Source organism: Triturus cristatus, chromosome 11 (genome assembly GCF_964204655.1).
Source record: "Triturus cristatus chromosome 11, aTriCri1.1, whole genome shotgun sequence".
Taxonomy (NCBI): domain Eukaryota; kingdom Metazoa; phylum Chordata; class Amphibia; order Caudata; family Salamandridae; genus Triturus; species Triturus cristatus.
Window position 1 is genome coordinate 1,103,271,080 of NC_140594.1, and position 22,052 is coordinate 1,103,293,131.

The 22,052-nt window shown below is 43.0% G+C and overlaps 1 protein-coding gene across 1 annotated transcript in view; it reads left to right on the top strand.

Moving 5' to 3' along the window:
- The first annotated feature begins 6,463 nt into the window (after positions 1-6,463).
- Positions 6,464-22,052, top strand: part of LOC146786078 (uncharacterized) — a 266,708-nt gene continuing 251,119 nt past the window's right edge. Inside the window, exon 1 of the mRNA XM_085635514.1 lies at positions 6,464-6,515. The gene's annotated coding sequence lies outside the window, so the exon portion shown is untranslated. The remainder of the gene's footprint in view (positions 6,516-22,052) is intronic.

The following is a 22,052-nucleotide window of genomic DNA, read 5'->3' on the forward strand; positions in this document are numbered from 1 at the left end:
ATAGCCTGGTAGGCTGGGGATTTCTAGTGTGACGAATGAGATGAGTATGTTAATTGCTTATTGGTTGACGAAGGAAACTAATGATCTTTCTGCTCTTTCTGTACAATAATTACTGCAAGCCATCTTTTGGCCTTATGTCATAGTTATTGTTGGAAACCGGAGTCCCAGTCCCGCACCACTGTCACCAAATGAGAGACCCGGGACTCCTCCCTCAATGTTAGGCCAAGTGAGGACACCGTTTGAGATAACCCTGCTCACCCCCTTAGTAGCTTGGCACGAGCAGCCAGGCCTATCACCAAGGCACGAGTGTACAGTCTGTGCAACCACGCCCACAGTAACCCTCTGGTGACACCACAAATGGACTCCACACAAGTTTGATTAAACAAGTATAAACTTTATATAAAAAGATATACAATCAGACCACACAATACCAAAGCCAACATATAATAAATGGTAATATTCGTTCCCGCTGGCTGGTAGGTTCAAATCCCAACCACCCCTTTCAAAATGCTATGCTGGTCGCAATGCTAGAATTACACACGTTGCAATGAACAAACAATAATACACTGCGTAACGATACAATCCTGTGCTGAGCAAAGGATAAATAATACAATGCGTAACGATACACCCCGGTACCTTGCATTGGGAGAAATAATGCAATGCATACCCCTACGATCATGTACTGCGCATGTCTTCAATGTCAAGAAAACGGTCTAGGGGAAAAGCAAAAGGTTTAGGGAACTTTAGCCAAAAAGGCCAAGGCCAAGTCCTACAGTTATCAATTAGTGATTCAGCACAGGGTTTGACCAGGACAGAAAATAGGCCTGGGTGCCAAAATAGAAGTGGCCCCTGTTAGTCAATTAAAAAGTTAAATGAGTGGCCCATGTTTGCAATTTGGGGTCGTTTTGAACTTGTACAGACACACTGTCTAAGTGTTTGTAAGGTAGGGAAGGCTGCATGGATTCCATCTTGATGCTGGCAATGTTTGTATCAATAGCAGGAAATTCAACAGTAAAAACTCGCCCAGCGGGCCATAAAACAGGCCCACAAAATGCGACAATGTCAGCCCATACAATGATCTCTCAGACAAGCCCATTGTGCGCTGCCTGATTGCCCTACATGCCAGTCCGAGCCCGATACAGCAGAAGTAAGTTGCGGAGTATGTTAATTGTCTAAAAATCATGCGTTCATGAGGTTAATGATGTGGCTTTTGTTTTTAGTATTTATGTAGTAGTTGTTGAGAGGAATAGTTTCTGACAGAATCACTGTTTATTTGACCCACTATTAAAAACTAATGGCTTTTTAAGTGGACCATCTGGATTTGAAATTGGCCTAGATGGTCTCAGGGTTTCTGCCTTGAGGTGTGCTATTGAGGGATGAGTCCATTGGGTGGTGGCATACTGGTTTGACAAAGTATCTTCTGATTTAGCCTTTGGTACATCTATTTTAGACTCATTTCTGATGCATTCTTGTCCTCGCCCTGTGTGCGTACCTATGGTTATCTCTTGTTCCATGATTCAGTTTGGGTTTAGGGCAATCTGTGAAATGATGCTTGCTGAAAGCAGTGCTCAATTTGTGCTGGTGGTTTCCAGTGCTCGGCACTGGCACTTAATTGTCAACACCAGCACTTATTACCATCTGCCACATGATGGGGATGTTTAGCTAATTTGAAGATTAGCACAACAATAGTTGTTTATAATTAAATATACAGTAATAATGGCTCGAAGTCACTATTGACTTTAATTGATGGAGCCACTTGAATCTTCCTGACAACGCAGATTTTCTTTTTGAGCGGTATTGTAAAGGGGTTTCCAGCTCACCTGTGAAGTGTATGCTTTTAAAGGACAGTTATGAAAAAAAAAATGCACAATGTACAGCCTGGGTATTACTATAATCTATATTTTGGATTTTTTTTTTAATCTTACACCTTTTTGTGCATTTTGCAGCAGCCTATCTTCTACTGTGTGTAATGCAAGCTTAAAATAATGATTTACATAGTCACAGTGCTCTCTGTCACAGACTGGGACCTCATACAACTAAACATACATGTCACTAATATGCACTGCACAAACCAGGATTTAATCATGTGGGTTTGTGGTTACAGACACAAACCTCTGCAGCGCATTAACAATAGTGAATTTCCCACTGATTAACTAAAGTTGCATTTATATTTCATTTAGGCTGTGCCTTATTTTATATGTAGTGACCTGAAGGTGAAAGACCAAACGAAGTTACAGAATAGTTTGTTTTTTAGCCATGCCTTTGACCCCGCCCCTACGCTCACTGACCCTGCCCACTTTGCACATAGCAACTGAGTTCCCATAGTCTTTTTTAATGCACTATGACCACTGTTTGTGGCTACATTTTTTAACGTTTATGAGCTCTGCAAAGTTGTTGGCTTAATAAGTTAGGGTGGGCGAAGCTGGCGTAGTGCCTCTACATTTGAAAAAACCTCAGTGGGGCTATGCATAGCTCCGCTTCGCTTCTTCCCCGCTCCCCCCTCTCAAATGCTTTAAAAATAATAAAAAGAAGGCACTTACCTGTGTTTCTGCCGCCTCACCAGCCTGGACGCTTTCCTTCCTGCTCCTTGCCGCCTTCCGTCCTTCATTGAAAAAAACACTACGTTTTATGTCTTGCGCGTGCGCATGCGCACTCACAAGATGTACAACATAGTGTTGTTTTTATGAAAAAGGACGTGAGAGGAGCAGGAAGGAGAGGGGCCACGCAGCGGAGGCGGGAGAAACACAAGTAAGTGCCTTCTTTTTATTATTTTTAAAGTATTTGGAAGGGGGGAGGGAGTGGCTTAATACGCTCCACCACGGGGGCAGAGTTTTCCCTATCTCTGCGTTTGCCACGGAGTGAGGAGTAGGCAAATCTCTGCAAACTCCGCTGGCGGAGCAGAACTACCTGCCCAGGGTTATTTATAAGCTCACCAGAGAGGTATTTGATGTGTAAAGATGAGTTCTTATTTTATAATTCTAGCACTTTTAAAGACGTAGAACTTCTAAAACATATTTCTTCTCTTGTCTATGATTATGCTGTTGTCATGCTGTTGATGATTAACTGGAGAGTTTATGGCTGGGTAAGTTTCTAGATGAACTGATTTTTATTTGTCCACATGCTATTAACATTGCTTTAGTTTGCAGCAAGGCAGCTCTCAAAATGGACAAGCCAACGTTTTTCTATCAGATGTGTGAAGTATAGGGGGAGAGGAGTTGGCCTAATGGCTAGGGCGGTCGACCTCGAATCTGGGGAACTGGGTCCGAGTCTCGGCAATGACACTGAACATCCTGTGATTCTGGGCAAATCACTTAATCTCCCCGTGCCTAACACACATGAATGTGTCCTCATGTAACACAACTGATGCTATGTAAAGGATTTCAGAGATGTAGATGCACCGAGGCTGGCAGGCAGGAAAATGCCTGCACTAATGTTCGCTGACGACGCCCTGCTTTTGTCCAAGACGCCCATGGGGATGGAACGAGTCTTGGATGGATTTGCTTCATTTTGCAGGAAAAGGAACCTGGTCATTAATGTGAACAAGACCAAATATATGGTTCTGCACGCAGACACTACAAATTGCCCTATTCCAAAATTGGATGTATTACATCTAGAACGGGTAAGCATTTTTGATTACCTGGGCTTAACACTTAATAATAAAATGGATTGGGGTTCCCAGATATCAAAAGCTAACCTCAAATTCACACAGATAACAGGGGGCATTTTAAAGATGCATAAAGATAGCCCATTAAACTTAATTAGCCCACTCGTAGAGGTATATAAGGCCCAGGCGAGAGGTGTGGTGGTCTATGGTGCAGAACTTTGGGGCCACCACCCAGCCCAGATTTTAACTAAGTCAGAAAACCGTTTTATGAGACAACTTTTGGCACTACCTATGAGTACCCCTATGCATCCACTTAGGATGGATTTGGGCATACACCCAATAGCTGACCTGGTAGCTTCACGCCCGGTTATGTATTGGCGCTGATTATGGAGCACTCCTGAGCTTGACAACTTTAGGGAGGAACTGAAATCAATCTTGATGCTCCCAAAGGCAGGCGCCACCCCGTGGCTTGCCAATGTCAAAAAATCCCTAAGGGCAATTGGGAGAGAAGATCTCTGGCATACACCTGAGGAGTTATGTCCTGCCCTACCAAAAAAGTCCCTGGCTAAAGCTCTAGAGGAACACAAATTGATGCAGATTCTACGGTCAGAGAACAGAATTAATCTGACTTCGGTATTCCTCGAGGTGAAAATTGGATATAGCTTTGAGCCTGTATTGGATTTGATCCAACCGTTACTTGCTAAGAAACTATACATACAGTTTAGACATGGATCACTCCCTCTATATTCTAGGACGAATAAGTGGGCAGGCTCTAGCAGGCAGCCCTGCCCTGGCTGTTGCGCTGATGAAGAAACAGAGGTCCATGTTATATTTTTTTGTATGGCTTATATAAATCCCCGCAGAAAATGGATCATTCAGCGTGCTAAAAACCTGGGGGCTAGAAATTATAGAGATCTTTATAGGCTGTTGAAATATGATCCATCGCCTTTATTTGTCACAGTGATTGGCAAATTTTTATTCTCAATGTGGCTGACTAGAAGACGCTTAATACAATGATGAGGTATTTGTATGTATCATCTTTTTAACCTCAGTGACAAACCTTTTGTATTTTTTAAGTGTATATTTATTCTTTTAATCTATAGTTTTAATGTTGGTTTCTAAACTACTTTTATTGTCTTAAAATTGTGATGTTTGAACTTTTATGGCTAACAGCCGAAATAAAGTTTTTTTGACTGACTGACTGGCTATATAAAGCTCTATGATACCTGATACCTTCTAGTCAAGTTCATGCTATATAAAACTCCGTAAAAAAAAAAAGTAGGGCGACTTGGGTCATGTCCATTTTGCTACAGTGGTATTCAGCTGTATAATCTTTTCTAGTCATATTTCAGAATTGTTTGATCAAATATCTTTTTTGCATTTTTTCTTTGAAAAATTATATTGACTGGCTATTTAATTGCACCACTCTACAGCATCCTTGTCACAGGTCTCATTGAGATAGTCCAACAGTTGACATCAAACCATCTATCCTTTTAAACACTCCACTTCCTCCTCACCTTTCTTGGTTTTTTATAAACATTTGCAAAGTTTGCCTTCTAAGCTTCCTTCCTTTTTAGGTCTCACTTACAGATGGCTATTAGCTGCCTGATGTAGATGGACCATTTATGGACAATAGCTCAATTGACCGTAGGCTTTGGGTCAGCCCATTTCATATCACTTATCATTTTCCTTGTGAAACACATTTTCTTGCTTCTTATTTGATGGATTTCCTTACTCTTCTTGTCTTTGTTCCTCCCTTCAAGTATAGCTTCTAAACATTCTTGTGATCGGGCACATGCATCTATCCACAGCTTATGTTCAGGGAACTACTTTTTCCTTCCCTTTTAGCGGTCCATGTGAGTGTGTGTGTTTTTTATTGCTCCCTCCCCTAATCTCCTGTGTGCTGCTTCTGTCAAAGCCCAGCTCACCTGAGTTTCTGTTCAGTTCTGATGGAGGTTGAAGACAGTCCGACCCCACCCTGAAACCGCTTGTTCCAGCACACTAGTGTAAACAGTGCACTAAGAACCAGAAGCTCAAGGGAAGGGGGGAAGTGGATAAAATAAAAAAAAGATAGAGACAATACCGTTCTTGCATTTCCACTGTTGAAGTGCCGTTACAAGCTGCGGCCCTCTCTGATTTCTGTAGAAACGGGTGCCTATTGGAATATAAACAAAGAACAGATAAGTGCAACCTATCCCTACATGTGTTCCTCACTAACCCTTAATCTATTAGAAATTCCCTTCTACAAGTACCTCTTGGATCCTGGTCTTTAGCTTCCAGGTTTGGTATGTGTTACTGTTCAGGGATGTGTTTTCTATTACTGTAAAATTCCTATATTCCTATAAAAATCAAACGAATATCATTATCAGAGTTATCAACATCTAACATTCACCTTAATATAACTAAGCCGAAGTTCTTAATTGTAAACTCACTTTTCACACATTTCCAGACTTTTATAAAACAAATACTGTACTTTTACATCAAGATAACGCAGGTAATTAGTTCAAGTCCTTGCTTTACTGTTGGCCTTGCTGCCAATGATTTCCTCTGTTCGATTTTCAAAAGTTCCAAGTAAAACAATGTTTATTTCACTAAGTTCCACAAAGTATTCTTCCACAAGTTCGTGGGAGCGATCTTGTTCCAAATTGTCTAAACATGAATCCAGAAATCGCCGTCAAAGTTCGTTCAGGTAATAAAAGGTTTTGCACTTTTTTGTGTTGCTGGAAAGGGATACTGATCAGTCTAACCTTGTCCTCTTTCTCTTTTGCAGGTTGATTGCAGTGGGCCAAAGAGGGACTGAGGCAGGAAGGAGCCGGAAACCGGAAGAAGGAAGAGCCAGCAGTCACGCCCGTTGAAGCCAATGAAGGTCAGGAGAGAGCAGGAATGCCAGCGCCGAAGGATACGTCCTCAGGTAAGCAGGAGGTAGACAAGCACAAGCACTGGATGAGGCTCTGGGGCTGTCTTTTATAGACAGGACTGGGTGTGGTTCGAAGAGCTGGGTGTGGTTCAAAGAACTGGGTGTGGTTCTCACATGCCGGTGTGCAGAGCTTCTGTTATTATGCTAATGAGTAGAATTAACACCTACTGCCCATGTTCTAGAAAGGGGTGCAGAGCTTCAGTTATAAAGCAAATGAGTTGAAGTAACACATGGCCTAGGGAGGGATTTTCTAAATAAGCCTTGGTAAATGCAAGGTCCAATGTGCAATCAAACAGAAAAATACAAACTTGTGAATACATTAAGCAACATACACAGAAGCCTAGGGAGGGGGCTGAGATAACAAGAAAGGCATTCAATAGTATGTTTAAAAGAGAGCTATTACTAAGACCACTAGTGCAATGAGAGGGGACATGCTCTTTGCTGTGCACAAACCCTAACAGCTTCCTCATACCGCCACCAGCCCCCTGCATTGGCTGTGTTCCTCTCCCACCATTGCACACCCCAACGCTCCCTCTTCCCACTCATTGTTTTTCAACCGGCCCCTGCCCCTTCACAGCGGCGGCTGCTCCATTAAGGCGGAGGAGCACCGCCCCCGCCACCACCAGTAAATAAAATAATAATAAAACATTTTTTAAACCCATTTTATTATCGTTTTATTTTAATTCCCTGGACCCGCCCCCAGGACTCTGATGATTCTTGGAGGCGGGACCAGGGAATGACTCTGCTGGTGGGGGAGTGGTGGGCACCACCTTCACTGAGGTGTTTGGTCGGCCGTCTCAGGCTAAAAACCACCCAAGTGGTTCTATCATCAGATCAATTGAATGAGCAATGGGAGAGAAGTGGACCCTGGCTGCTGTAATGCACAATGTTTTCTTCGAGCCACCAGTTCTTTAGTAGCATCTGATTAGAGCACATAAATGATGGGAGAGAAGTGAACCCTGGCTTCTCTTCCCATCATTAACTTAAATTCTGCATTTCTATCTGGGTACAAATCAAGAAAAACACATTAATCCACTTGGCACATTCTAGTTCATTTAAAATTCTTTCTACAGTAGTCTATTGTCTACCTGAAATGCTCATGGAAGGAAAGGATATCCTATGATTGAATACAAACCATTCCCATGTGTGAAATGCTGATGTAACTCCTGTTGAACAATGTGAAATCGCATGTGGGAGGGAGAGATATATTTTTCAATCAACTGATGATTAGACCATTTGCTTAATTCCAGAAGTCTGGCTGAATCTGTTTTATAACAGGAGTGTTTTTCTGATGGGAGGGATTTGGTGCTCTTTGGGCTCCCACTTGAAAATATTACTGAATATATTTCTGAATTTCCAAGGAGCATTTCATGCACGCAGATTGTAGTAGGGAATATCAAATCCCAAATATCAACGGGACAGAATATTGTTACAATACCGTGGGACGAAATATCGTTGTAGCGCTTTTGTTCATTCAAATGCGGGCCCATAAAGCACTATTATGATTAATCAAACTCCATGACAGAGGCTAGTTATCAAATCAACACATTAAATAACATGAAGGGCATAGGGCTCCACAAGGATGACAGAGAGTACTTAAGTTTCCAAATCATAAATGTTTATTAAAGGTCAAACTTTTTCCAGATTCAAAATCATCAAATTTGAATCAATCAGTAATCAATAAATAAATGAATTTAGTAATTATGCAGTTTAAATCAATCAAAGTCCTATAAATGAGTGGACAAATTAGTATAAAGTGTTCTCAAAAGAAAAAGGTTAAGTAGAGCAGCTCTCCCATAAAGAGATCACCCTCCTCTGCTCTAAGCGGTTTCATAAATGGACAAAGATATGTCCCTACGTGTTCTAGAAAAGCTCTGCTCAGCCCTTTCATAAATCACGCAATTCTAACATTTGTTACCCATACACATGATTCCCATACAATACTCCAATCAGGTTAAGGCACAAAGATACAAGACTAGCTCATTAGCTTCTCAGGACACTACACAATGAAACTCCTGTAATGGTCCTTCAAATTTAACAGCTATCTGCAACATAACGAGATGTATTTTACCAGCCTGTATTCTGCAGGTATACTGTAACAACTAATTAACACATTCTGCAGTTATCACGTAAACAATAGCATTTCAGATGAGAAAATAATCAGATACATTGCAATTGTTAATTGGAACTTTCGCTTCTCCTAAAAATAAAAATACACATGTGATATGAAACAAGATGGCAACCAGACAGGCGTAGTGAGCTAAAGAATGATGATGGATTACACCCAGATCAGTTGACTGGGGGTGAGTGCTTGCAATGTTCAACACTCCGTCCATTATCCCCTTTGGTTTTGCTTTGTTCGCCCTAAGTTGGCAGGGTATGCCCAGACGTGGGTCCTTTGCTCACTTTGCCACTGGATTCAAGCTAGCCTGGCTGATGAAGGCTGATTATCCAGAAACCGGTCCCAGGATGCTTGTTTCCGGTCCAGGGAAGACATGGCTTGGCTTGGCAGTTCGGGCTGGACTGTTCCCATGCGGCACAGGGTCAGACTGATTTGCATATGGCCATGTCTGAACTGGGGTGGCGGAGTGCGCTAAAGAACGGTGATGGATTAAACCCAGATCAGTTGACTGGGGGTGAGTGCTTGCAATGTTCAACACTCCATCCATCATTCCCTTTGGTTTTTCTTTATTCGCCCTAAGTTGGCAGGGTATGCCCAGACGTGGGTCCCTTGCTCACTTTGCCACTGGATTCAAGCTAGCCTGGCTGATGACGGCTGATTAGCCAGAAACCGGTCCCAGGATGCTTGTTTCCGGTCAAGGGAAGACATGGCTTGGCAGTTCGGGCTGGCCAGTTCCCATGAGGCACAGGGTCAGACTGATTTGCATATGGCCATGTCTGAACTGGGGTGGTGGAGTGCGCTAAAGAATGATGATGGATTAAACCCAGATCAGTTGACTGGGGGTGAGTGCTTGCAATGTTCAACACTCCGTCCATCATCCCCTTTGGTTTTGCTTTGGCAACCAGACATTAGCCATTTTAAAATGCTGGCCTACATATGCTATGGTCAATATAAACGTGAAAAATACACAATTAATAGATTTGCATGTTTACATGTTAATGTTGCTATAAATGCAAAACACTTAATACGACAAAAATAACCTCATCAATATTCAAAGGTGAGTGCACAGATGTAGGTAAGAATTTAGGGCCTGAATATGAAATTTGTCAGTGCGGGAGTGGATGGCACTCCACCACAACACTCCCACACTGCCAAAACTCACCGCCGCACACCTGCCGGATTGCACATTTTTTGTGGTCTTGCGGACAGGTGGCGTGGCGGTCCCGCGGTGGTTCAGTTTAATGGCTCATTGTGAGCTTTATACTGAACCACAACGGGACCGCCACTGCACGTTCCTTTGCGGGAAGGAACGCACCATGTCATGCATTCCTTCCCATGCAGGAACTGTGAGTGCAAAACTACAGTGGGTACAACATGTGCCCCCTACATGCACCCCCATGCACAGGGGTAAGAGAGGGCCCTGTAGTGCCCCCTTTCTTTCCTCTTCACCAGCAGTTTCATGAGACCGCTGGTGGTGAGAAAAGTTGTAATATGCTTGGCGGTGCCTCAGGGCACCACCAAGCATATTATGGCCTCAAGACCAATGCGCCACTTCCAGGGATCTCGGATCCCTGGTGGTTGCAACAGTGTAATGGGGGTCCGACCACCCTAGTTGTAACAGAGCGGTCAGACCGCCAGTGTGGCAGTGGCTGGACTGCCACCTCTGCGCCACCATGAATCTGGTGGTCCGTGGACCGCCAGACTCATAATAAGGCACTTACTATTCTTAACACCACATCTATGTCCTTGAGTATATAGATATATAAATTTATAGGACCAAGTTATGTATGTGTGGAGTTAGGTATAGAAAATGTATAGAAACTTACCCTTCAATATTGTCCAGTCAAGACTCAGGGCTCATTGTTCCCAGCTTACACCATACACGCCTCGATCTCTGCATGCATGATCTAACTTGCATGTCCAGAGTGTGAAGTAAAGCCAACCACAGTGATTTATCCCGAGCACAATGGCACAGACACTTCTGAGACTTGTGTGCTATATTGTGATGAAAATTCCTCTTACTTGCCCAATTCTCATTGGATGTGGTGTTGGATAGGATGTTACGATATGATGCTATATATGATGTGGTGTTTGGTGTTAGATATGATGTTATATTGGGTATGATACTGAAAGTTGTGCAATGTTGGTTACCATGTTGAATGCTATGATATTATGATTAGGGGGTGTAACAAATTTGAGTTTTTCGTCAAATTGAATGTATTACTAGAAATATATTTTGCAGGTATCACCTGTGACATTTCTCCGTGAGGATACACCTTGCACAAAAATGTTGGTTGAGATGATTTTTTGCACACTTTGTGTATGCTCGATGGTGGTTGTTTACAAGCATTTTCCATATGCCCAATTTGGATATAAAAGTATGTTGTATGTGATGCTGGTTTTGATGTTAAATATGACATTGAATATGATGTTGTTATGTGATTGTTATGGTGTTGAATCCATGTTATGATGTGATGCTGGATGAAATGTTTGATTTAATGTTATACCATGATGTTGGATGTTTTGATGGATGTGATGATTAAGGGTGGGCGGAATTTGCGAAATTGACTTTCGCAAATTATCGCAAAATTGCGCAAAATCTCTGCGAGCATGCAAAACTTTCGCGAAGATGCAGAGATTGCTTTTCCCGCCCGTTCGCGATGTGTTTTTGCGTGCTTGCGGGTAAAAATATCTCCAACTAGCCCATGCGGTCGCTAATCGGCCATCTTGCTCGCGATGCCTATTTCCTGTTCGCGATCGCAATGATGTGTTCGCGATCGCAAACTCTCGCGGGATAGCGCGACCGGCTACCAACAATCCAACATCTTGTGGCGCGCGCGAACGGATAGGAAAACTCGTCGGCGAATGTAGGGACCCAGTAACTCGCCACCGCGCGCATGAGAATGCACTTTTTAAGCGCGAACAAGAAAAATACTTCAGTTTCCCGGCAGGTTGCGAAAGTTTTGACATTTCAATGTCAAAATATTGCAAATTCCGCGAACGGAACGAAATTTACCACCCAGGCCTAGTGATGGTATTTCGATGCGGTATAATGATGTGATGTTAGAATGGAAGCGCTCTTGGCTATCTCGTTCAATTTGATGCTGTATACAATGTTTGATGTAATTTTCTGTAGAATGCTGTGTATAAAGGCATGTTGGATCCGATTTTAAGGTGTGATTTTGGATGTGGTGGCAGATGTGATATTATGAAGTGATGTCGTATGTAGTGCTAGATGTGATGTTTGATGTGATGGTTGATGCACTGATGTGATCTGATGTTGTATGTGAAGCTGATTATGTGATGAGATGTTGGATGAGTGTTGAGCTGCCAGATTTGCACTGCAATGCAATGATGTGTGTTGTGATAAGTGTGTAATGCACCATTTGTTGAGCCAAGCTGGACCTTGGTCTCTGTGGTGTTGATAACATTGGTAGTTGACTCAACCTTAGATTTGGATGGGGAGTCAGGACCAGATCTTGCACACTTTAAGCACACACCAGCTGGTGTGCATGCATAATGTCTAGGGTCTTCCTTTGCGCTGATCTGAGCATCTGTCCATGTGATTTTTGGAGGATGTTGGTTTCTCATAAGACTGGTAAGGTTGGTGGGAGTTTGTTGTTGAAGATGTCACCAGTTGTGAAAATGAAAGTTTAGGATCTGGGGTTTGATGGAACTGGGGAGGTTATTGTTTTGAGAGGTTTTTAAATAGAGGAGAGATCACTGCATACTCGCACTTTGGTCTGGACCAACACATTAGAATGCTGTTAAGCTCAAAGAAGAGCCTGTGCACCAAGGAGGAAGCAACTCCAGGAGATGCTTCAGACATCAACTCTTAATCTTCTTATCCCACCACGGCCAGATTTTCTTGCTCCTTTCAGCTTCCTGATGCAATCCCCTTTTGCGGGTAACAACCATAGTTTGGATCGCGCTCCCTGTGACTCTCCCATTATTCAACTAGCGATTGTTACCGCAATGCCACATCTCGTAGCCTAAAATGTATCTGCTGAGGGGAACAACCTTTACAACGCAACTTTTACAACGCACTACACTTACAACGCATTTTTTACAACGCAACATCCACTACAACGCATTCCATTACATAGCATGACACTACAACGCATTTTTAAAAACTACCTTTACAACGCACTCCATTACATCGCATAATACCTTTACAACGCATATCATTACAACGCATAATATTACACTACACTATCCAACACTTACCCTACTGTTGCACCCCCTGGAGTTAGAATAGTAATTTTTACCGCTATACTATCCAACACTTACCCTACTGTTGCACCCCCTGGAGTTAGAATAGTAATTTTTACCCCTATACTATCCAACACTTACCCTACTGTTGCACCCCCTGGAGTTAGAATAGTAATTTTTACCCCTATACTATCCAACACTTACCCTACTGTTGCACCCCCTGGAGTTAGAATAGTAATTTTTACCCCTATACTATCCAACACTTACCCTACTGTTGCACCCCCTGGAGTTAGAATAGTAATTTTTACCCCTATACTATCCAACACTTACCCTACTGTTGCACCCCCTGGAGTTAGAATAGTAATTTTTACCCCTATACTATCCAACACTTACCCTACTGTTGCACCCCCTGGAGTTAGAATAGTAATTTTTACCCCTATACTATCCAACACTTACCCTACTGTTGCACCCCCTGGAGTTAGAATAGTAATTTTTACCCCTATACTATCCAACACTTACCCTACTGTTGCACCCCCTGGAGTTAGAATAGTAATATTTACCCCTATACTATCCAACACTTACCCTACTGTTGCACCCCCTGGAGTTAGAATAGTAATTTTTACCCCTATACTATCCAACACTTACCCTACTGTTGCACCCCCTGGAGTTAGAATAGTAATTTTTACCCCTATACTATCCAACACTTACCCTACTGTTGCACCCCCTGGAGTTAGAATAGTAAATTTTACCCCTATACTATCCAATACTTACCTTAAATGCAATTTAATATTATGCGTTGTAATGGTATGCGTTGTAAAGGTAGTATGCGATGTAATGGAATGCGTTGTAAAGGTAGTTTTTTAAAAATGCGTTGTAGTGTCATGCTATGTAATGGAATGCGTTGTAGTGGATGTTGCGTTGTAAAAAATGCGTTGTAAGTGCATGCGTTGTAAAAGTGTGCGTTGTAACTACATACATCCATCTGCTGACTAAGGATTTGATGATGTTTAATAAAGAATTATCTATGTGAGTTGTGTTTGACTGCATGAGGCTACAAAACAATCTATGGCCTTAAAATGACCAAACTACATGCCGGAGGATCACATTTAGATCAATTCACTTGACAATAGAGTGGCAATGAAAGGCGAACTCCAGATATAAACACCAACATATTCTGCACTTTGGCAGCCAGATATTTACTTTACCAACACCAAGATTTACTTAATTAATTTATAGAAATTGCAACTGCATATATTTCATAATGATTTCTTGATATTGTTGCATGAGAAGTACTTTCGATCTGTTAGACACTTTGTTTACTTTCTAGTAGCGGGGCAAAAAGATCCTCTCACTAAGTGTGTGTTACATGAGTTAGAGGTGCAGTTGATTCATCGCCTCTATGAATGTCATTCTGAAAATAGCAAAATAATGGTAGCTCAGCCTAAGGTAGAAGAGAACAGAGTTATTGAGGTATGTGATCCTCTGCAGTTAGGCAGTATAAAAAGGCCCATGTCTAAAGAAGATAGTGAAATAAGACAAGTATGTGGTTTGTGATTGTATTGTGGAAGGTCAGGTCACTTTGTGAAAGACTTTAGTAGTAAACCTAGAACCTTTAAAAGCCAAGCATAAGTATGCTTCCCATTTATTCTGTCACTTTTAGCTCTCAAAGAGCGGCCTTCCTACATCTCAATGACATGCACACAATGCTCCATCACTGACTCACATTACTTCCTCCACCTAAAAGCCTTTCTCTCGTGACTCAGCTGCCCTCATCTTCCCGGGTTCACCCATCCTTCACCATAGCTACCCACAGGACCTCCTTGCTTTGATGTCTACCTGCTGGCACAGAGATTGCTTCTGCCTTCTCAAATCTTTTTTTTTCTTCTTTGACTTTTTATGTTCACATACCTGTTTGAAGAACTCATTTGTCTGACACCAAGGTCTAGCTGTTAGTAATGAGTGGCATAGACTCAGAAGAGGCTGTTAGACCTAATATCCATGTTGTGGTTTTTCCTCTAACATTTTTGCTTTCAGGCCTCCTGTTTGCTGACTTTGTTTTTACTATCTTTAGGGTTCTGCACACTTTGCCACTGCTAAAGTGATTGTGTTCTCTTCTTAGAACATAGCAGAATTGGCTTACCTCCATTGGCATATTTAATTTACTTGAAAGTCCCTAGTAAAGTGGCACTACCTGTGGCCAGGGCATCTAATTTAAGTGTTACTAGTAGGCCTGCAGCAGGATTGTGCCACCCACTTAAGTAGCACTTTAAACATGTCTCAGGCCCATCATTGCAGCCTGTATTTGCAGTTTTAAACTGCCATTTTGACCTTTTAATAAACCTTAAAACCTTTTTAAAAACCTTAAAAACTTAAAATAAACCTTTTCAAAGGCCCAAACCTTCCTTTCTATTTTATAGGATTAGGCCCAGGACAGTCAGAGTCAGGGTTCAATGTATTTAAAACGTAGGACATGTTCTCTTACGTTTTACATGCCCTGGTGATGAAAAACTCTTATTCACTAGGATACAAGGATTACCTCTCTCATAGGATAACATTGGTGTTACTTTATTACATTTAATAAACTGTAACTTTCAAATGGGATTACAGGTTTGGTGTCTTTGGAATTATAATAAGAAATCCTAAATTATGGTGAAGTCGGATTTTAAATTACAATTTTGAAAATTACACTTTTAGAAAGTTGGCATGGTACTGCCCTAGTCATTTAGTAACTGCAGCCTACCTCTGAGTCACATGCCTGGGTGTAGTTGGCATTTAGGCTTTGTATATTCATCCTAGACAGCCACACACAATAGGGAGCTTAGGTGTGCCTGGATGGGGTATCAATGGCAAGATGGGAGAGAGGAGGTAGGCACGCTCGACTTGCACTTGAATAGGCTGTATCCTGCCTCCAAGCAAGGACTGCATACCCCCTGTAGATAGTCTGGAGCCAGGGTTAGGAAGGCATGGCACCTGTGCACTTCAAAGGCAAGCCTCTAGACGCTTCTCCCACTTCAAAGGTAGAACTGGGTATACTATTTGGACTCTTTAGTAGACTTCTGGACCTGTGGATATTCTACTAGGAAGAAGGACTGCTGTGCTGCTAAAATAACTGCCACTCTGCTGGACTGCTGCCCTGAATTACTGCTGCTCTTCTCTGCTGACCTGCTGCCTACTGCCCACTTGCCTGGGTGAGAAGGTCTGGACCTGCATCTGTTGAACCAAGGACCCCAAAGTGACTCTAAGGGCTAGTTGGCTGGTCTCCTGACTCAAGCCTCAGGGACAGAAGGTTCCTACAACCTTGACCCCAGCACCTGGACTGTATCATCTGTGAGTCTACCCAGCCAAATGGTGCCACCCCAGTCCTGGACCCTTGCAAATGGGCCCTAAGGTGTTCTACCAGCCTCTGTGGATCCATCAGAACTGACACATCTTCTCTGCTGCAGGGCGCAACCCCGAGCAGAACTGGTGTATCGCCATCTCTGCATGAATCTTCTCTGCTGCAAAGACCTGCACTGCAGCCCACCACCTCATCAAACAGCCCCTGCACATTGCATGCAACCTCGGCACAGGCCCTCTCATCCCACATCAATGGGAGACCCGACATCTATTCCGGACTCGACATTGCAGCCTTGAACCTCTACGGAACAGGTACATTGCCCAACTGCACACCACATCCAAGATGGCAGACTTCACATCGCAAGCCCTCATGGACAAGATCCTCAACAACAACATAGAACCTTGCATCGCAGCCTTACTGCATCTCAGAACCGACGCATCGCTTCCACTGCGCAATGAATCATCTACGTGGACCCTCACAATGCTCTGCAAACCAGGATTTAAGGTACTTTGTTCAGCGGTCCTAACTGGGTCTCTAGCCGGCCCATTGTCCTTCATGATTGGCCTGAACGTGTGGCTTTTTCTCGGTCCAGTGCAACCAGATCTACAATTGTCACTTTGTGCTTTTTGGCTCTATTTTCTGTAAAATCTTTAAACTTGCATATCCTCTGGTCTGACTGTTTAGATTTTTGTCATTTTGGTCTTGCTTTGTTTATTAAAAAATATTCTATTTTTCAAATCTGGTGTGGGCTCCTTCTTGTGTGGTGTTTTGCACTTTATTACTGTGTGAAGTGTTGGACAAATTCTTTACAATACTTTACGAATACTCTATGTTAAGCCAGACTGCTTTGTGCCAAGCTACCAGAGGGGTGAGCAAAGGTTCATTTAGGGTTGTCTTGTACCACACCAGGGTTGTCTTGTGGTTGTCTTGTACCACTTGATTGCGGTTGCTACTTGACCAGGGATCACACCACAGTCACCCAACAACCCCTTGATTACAGGAGCACAGTGTGGTAATACCACAGAGACAAAAGCAGTGTACATGCGAAAATGCACATGCAGCAGAGGCAGCTCTAGCTAGGTTCTGACATTCCAGGCCACTGAAAGAGAGGAAGGACTAGAGTGACAGAACCAAGTGAGAAAACTTTTAAAGAAGTGCTATCCACCACTATATTGCCCCTTACAAACACTGCAGTGGCTTAACAAGTCTGGCAATTGCTCATATTATTGACAGATATGTTGTGTTTGTTTACTTATCACCTCATTCTATGTATGCTGTTGCATGGCAGCCGTGCCAGAGGAGGGGCAACAAAAGAAAAACATTCTGAATTCAGATATTTACAGAATCACTTCTCTCCACCACAGTGCCCCTCACAATCATGGTGAAATTGAAAAAACATTTAATGAAGACAACCTTCATGGCACATACAAATATAGCAGCAAACATTACAACACAGCTTTGTTTACTGACTGCCCCATTATAAACATTTTCTAGGATGGCCTGATACACCCATTAATTACCACCTCCAGTGGCACTAGGGGGCTGACCGGAAGGTGATAGCCAAATGCTTCACTTCAGTACATCGGCACCACACTGTCGATTCACTGCTATGGAATTGCTTCATAAGTGGAATATCAAACTTCTGCTCAATAAAATATTGAGCCACCATGATGAGGAAGATCAAAATAGGGGAGGAGCAAAAGCCCAGCTCTATAAAGCTTTCAAATACTATTTTTAAAATTACATGAGCTCAGCTAACATCGGAAACTGTCTCTAGCCAACCCTAAAAAGGTCAGCATGCCCAAAAATACTTCAAGCACCTTCCTGCATGATATTTCTGAGAAATGAATGATGGAAGACATTTTGAGGACTCAGAAAGATGACTATGAGATGACCCGTTGGTGTTTGCAATAAGTAATACTGGTATGCAATCTAGATATTGTGTGGGCTAGTGTTAAAGATGCAGCAAAAATTGCAAAGCTGTGTCTCAAAGCATTGGCTATATCAGATCATAAAAGACCAACACTGAAATTGTCCTCTGGACCTAATGAAACCTTTAGGAGAGGCTGTGGTGCTCTAACATCTATTTAAGGGACATGGTCTGGTGATATGGTAGTGGCAGACTGGCCCATCAAGTCATGGCAGAAATGCCAGATGGCACAATGATGATGATGAAAGCTAATGTTGCTTCACATAGTTCTCTGAAAGAGCCACTCAGGGAGGCAGGGGGACCCTCTCCCATCTCACTACTGGGGTACTCTCTCACATTCTCCCTCACTAACTCTAGAGGCAAGTGGAAAACAGGGCTGCTTTGCCAAGTAGCAGAGACATAGTAAGATAGACCCCAGGAAAACAGCGGCAAACAACCCCAGCTGCTATGGTTGTGGCCAAGTAGCCTCCATCGGATGATTAGCAGCAAGGGGTGAATGGTGTGCAACTCCAGTTCCAACGGTATAAACCCTGGGGTCAGCGAGGACAGGCATTTGCTCATTGCCCCCTCAAACTTCTCTATCATGACAATGCTGTTTAAAAAATAGTTTTGCCAGAGGAATGGTTTCAGTTAGCTCACAAGGAGCACCTTCTGTGATTCCTGCATTGCACGTGTGTCCACCATGTTCATTTAAAACATTTTCTGTACCACTTTGTAATACCCCCCACTTTAATCCTCTAACACTCCAAGACAAATAGGCTTCAGCACCGACTCCTCTTATCCTTCTTGGTACCCAGTCAGCGTTCCCTTCTGCTCATACCACTCCTTCGGTTTTTGGCTTGCTCGAAAGTTTTTATTCACCTGACACAAGCACTGTTCCATCAGCTTCCCCATAAATCACATAGTCCAACACATCTTGCTGCGGTGACCTAGAAGTTCCTTAGTAACCTTCTCTGACTATGGTGAGTTGGTCACAAACTGGATTCCCAAACTGACCCAACACATCTTCTATAAAAAAAATTCTCTAGATGAATAAGGGGTGACAAAAGAAGAACCCACTATTCCCTTAGGTTCTTCTGTAGAGTTCACATCATGGTCTACGGAGTATTGCTAAAGTGTCTGTGGGTGGTATGTTGTGGAGAAGAGGTAGGCCTCACCAGTTTGCTCCCATTTTTCTTTCAAGGAGAGAAGATGAGGTTCGTTCCTGGTTGAAAATCACTACCTTTAGGAATCTAACCCATGAAAACATCCCTAGAAGTGCCCTTGCAACTATCTTCATGGTTGTATCTTCATGGTTGTGCTCCTCAGCATTACCACCTATGGTTTCCTGGTGGGATATTCCTCCATGATTAGGATGTACTTGTTGCCTGATATGGTATTGGCTTAAACAGAAAATTATGCCAAAGGCCAAACTACTACTGGCAGAGGCACTGATGACTCTGTGGTCTTACTTCCTTAATTAAAACTGAGTTGGCAAGTTGGTTAGGTCTTTATGTCCTGGCACTTCCCTGTCCAGCAGAACAAAATGTCCAATCTATTAGGAGCCTTTATGCCCTACTAAGGGCATCTTCTGGGCAAGCGACTAGGCAAGTCACTAGCGTTTTACCAGCTTCTGTCTCCGGATTCACAGGCTCAGAGTAAAGCAGTCCGTACTTCTAGCCAACATAATCCCTTCCAAATACTGCCTTGCTGACCCATTAATGGATTTTTTCCCGAAGTCCCACAAGTGAAAGGCACTCAAAGTTTGCCTATCAGAAGGCCTCCCAGTTATGTTTTCCAGCACCAAACAAAACCTGCGGCTCTGGCAGTGACCCAGACTCTAGCACCTGATCAGCTCTGGCTGTCTCATCCCCCCTCCCTCTGGTACAGGGATGATGAAGCCCATGACATGTGCTTTTTCAGAATCGTCTGTGATCTGCTTACTACCATTCATTGTTCTATGCAAATCTGGGTAGCCACAGTTTTCTAAAGAGACTGACGTGCAGTCTGAGCTCTGGACAGCACAGATGATGTGGGTCAAGCAATGTAGGCTTCTGGCCCTGCTACTAAACCAGGTGAAATCAAACAATTGCCTAAAAGATATTCAGTATCCTGCTAATCTTTCACCCCTACATTGATCATGACCATCTTGTCTTTGACTTTTACTTTTACTCTGGCAAGTGGGTATTCAACATCGTCACCTCTGGCCTATGCCAATGGCTCCATGGTGAATCTCCTTTGGTTTGATATACTTTCTCTCAACATCTCCTTTATGCACATCTATCTCTCAGTGGGGTAATATTACTCCCATTGATACCTGCTTGCATCACAAACCTCCGGCCCTTGGATGGACGTGCTTCAGGGTACCTGGGCTGGTTTCTCAATGTCCACAGCAAATAGGCAGATTTTCAGGGGCGTAACACAGGCCCCCGCAGCCCCCGCGGTGTGGGGGGGGCCAAGCTCCAGGGGGCCCCCTTGGCACTGCACTGGGCAGAGAGCTTCTGATTGAGCCTGGAGGGTGCCCCTCTTCATACCGTGCAGGGAGGCCCCCTCAATTTTCATTGCGCCAGTGCTGATTTTCACTTTGCCCTCTTGGGTCCCCTCAGTCATAGTTGTACTTCTGAATAACCACTACAAAAATATTGACCTACCAAAATATCAAGGCCAAAATACTGACTAAATGTCATTAAACCTGTACTTATAATCAAAATACCAAAAATATTGATTCCAAATTATCCTGTTTCAAAAAAATCTAAAGTTAAAAAACTCTACTACAAAAATAGAGATCACAGTATTATCAAGTTTTAAAATTAACATAAGGATTTACCAAAAAATCGAAAATGAAAATATAGGGGCATATTCTCAAGCCAATACTGCCACGGGATCGTCACTTTTTCTGACGTCCCCGTGGCAATTGGGTCAGCGCCTTATTCTCAAGGCAATATTAACCCACTTAACGAGGCTTTAAGCCATGTTAAGTGGCTTAACGCTGCCGTGAGAATAAGGTCCCTTTCATGCTAAATGTAGCGTGAAAGGGGCGTGCAGTGGCTGTTGCAGTGGGCGTTACCCCGCAACACCCATTGTGATCGGCGCTGCCACCTATTATCAAGGGCGGTGATAATAGGTGGCAGCGCCGCACTTGAGACCAGAAAAATCCTGGGCTTAAGGTGGCAAAACAAGGAGAAATGCTTTATTTCTCCTCGTTTTTGCTTTTTCCACATGTGCTGCCTTGTGCAGCACACATGGAAAAAGCAAAATGTCATGGTTTGTTCATGTCCAGAAAGGTGTCCCTTCCTGTACATGAACAAACCTTTTCAAAAATGCCCTTTTGTAACTCTGCTGTGTGCTGCAAGAAGCAGCACACATGAAAGTTACAAAATAGAAGTTTAGGATTGTTTATGTGCAGGAAAGGGGCACCTTCCTATACATAAACAACCCTCCCCTGCACACAGACACCCTTGCACTCTGGTGAAAGGATGTCTGCGTTGGCGCTAAGTCGTGAAACTTAGCGCCATCACAGGGGGAAACGCCAGGTTGCACCACATTCTTGAGAATAGGTTGCAGCCTCGCGTTTCCGAAGTGGCGGTGAAAGGTGTTAAGCCAAGGAGGCTAACGCCTCTCACCGCCACTTCCTTGAGAATAACCCACACAGTGTTTTATTTATAGTTTTCAATGGGAGCCTGTGTTGTCGGACAGAATAATTGGAGTCCGACCGAACGGTGTTCGGAAACATCATAATCGGTCAGTCGAACTCCCCAAATCCGATTTGGTCAGAAACCATTCCGACACCGAGTCGGTTGGAATGCTTTTCGACTGCCATTGTAATGAGGCCTTAAATATATTTACTAAAAATAGTGTTACATTTTACAAAATGCTAAACAGTTCCTAAATACTCTGACTAACTAAAATGTATTTATTTTATAATTATTTTGTAAACATATTTATTTTAAA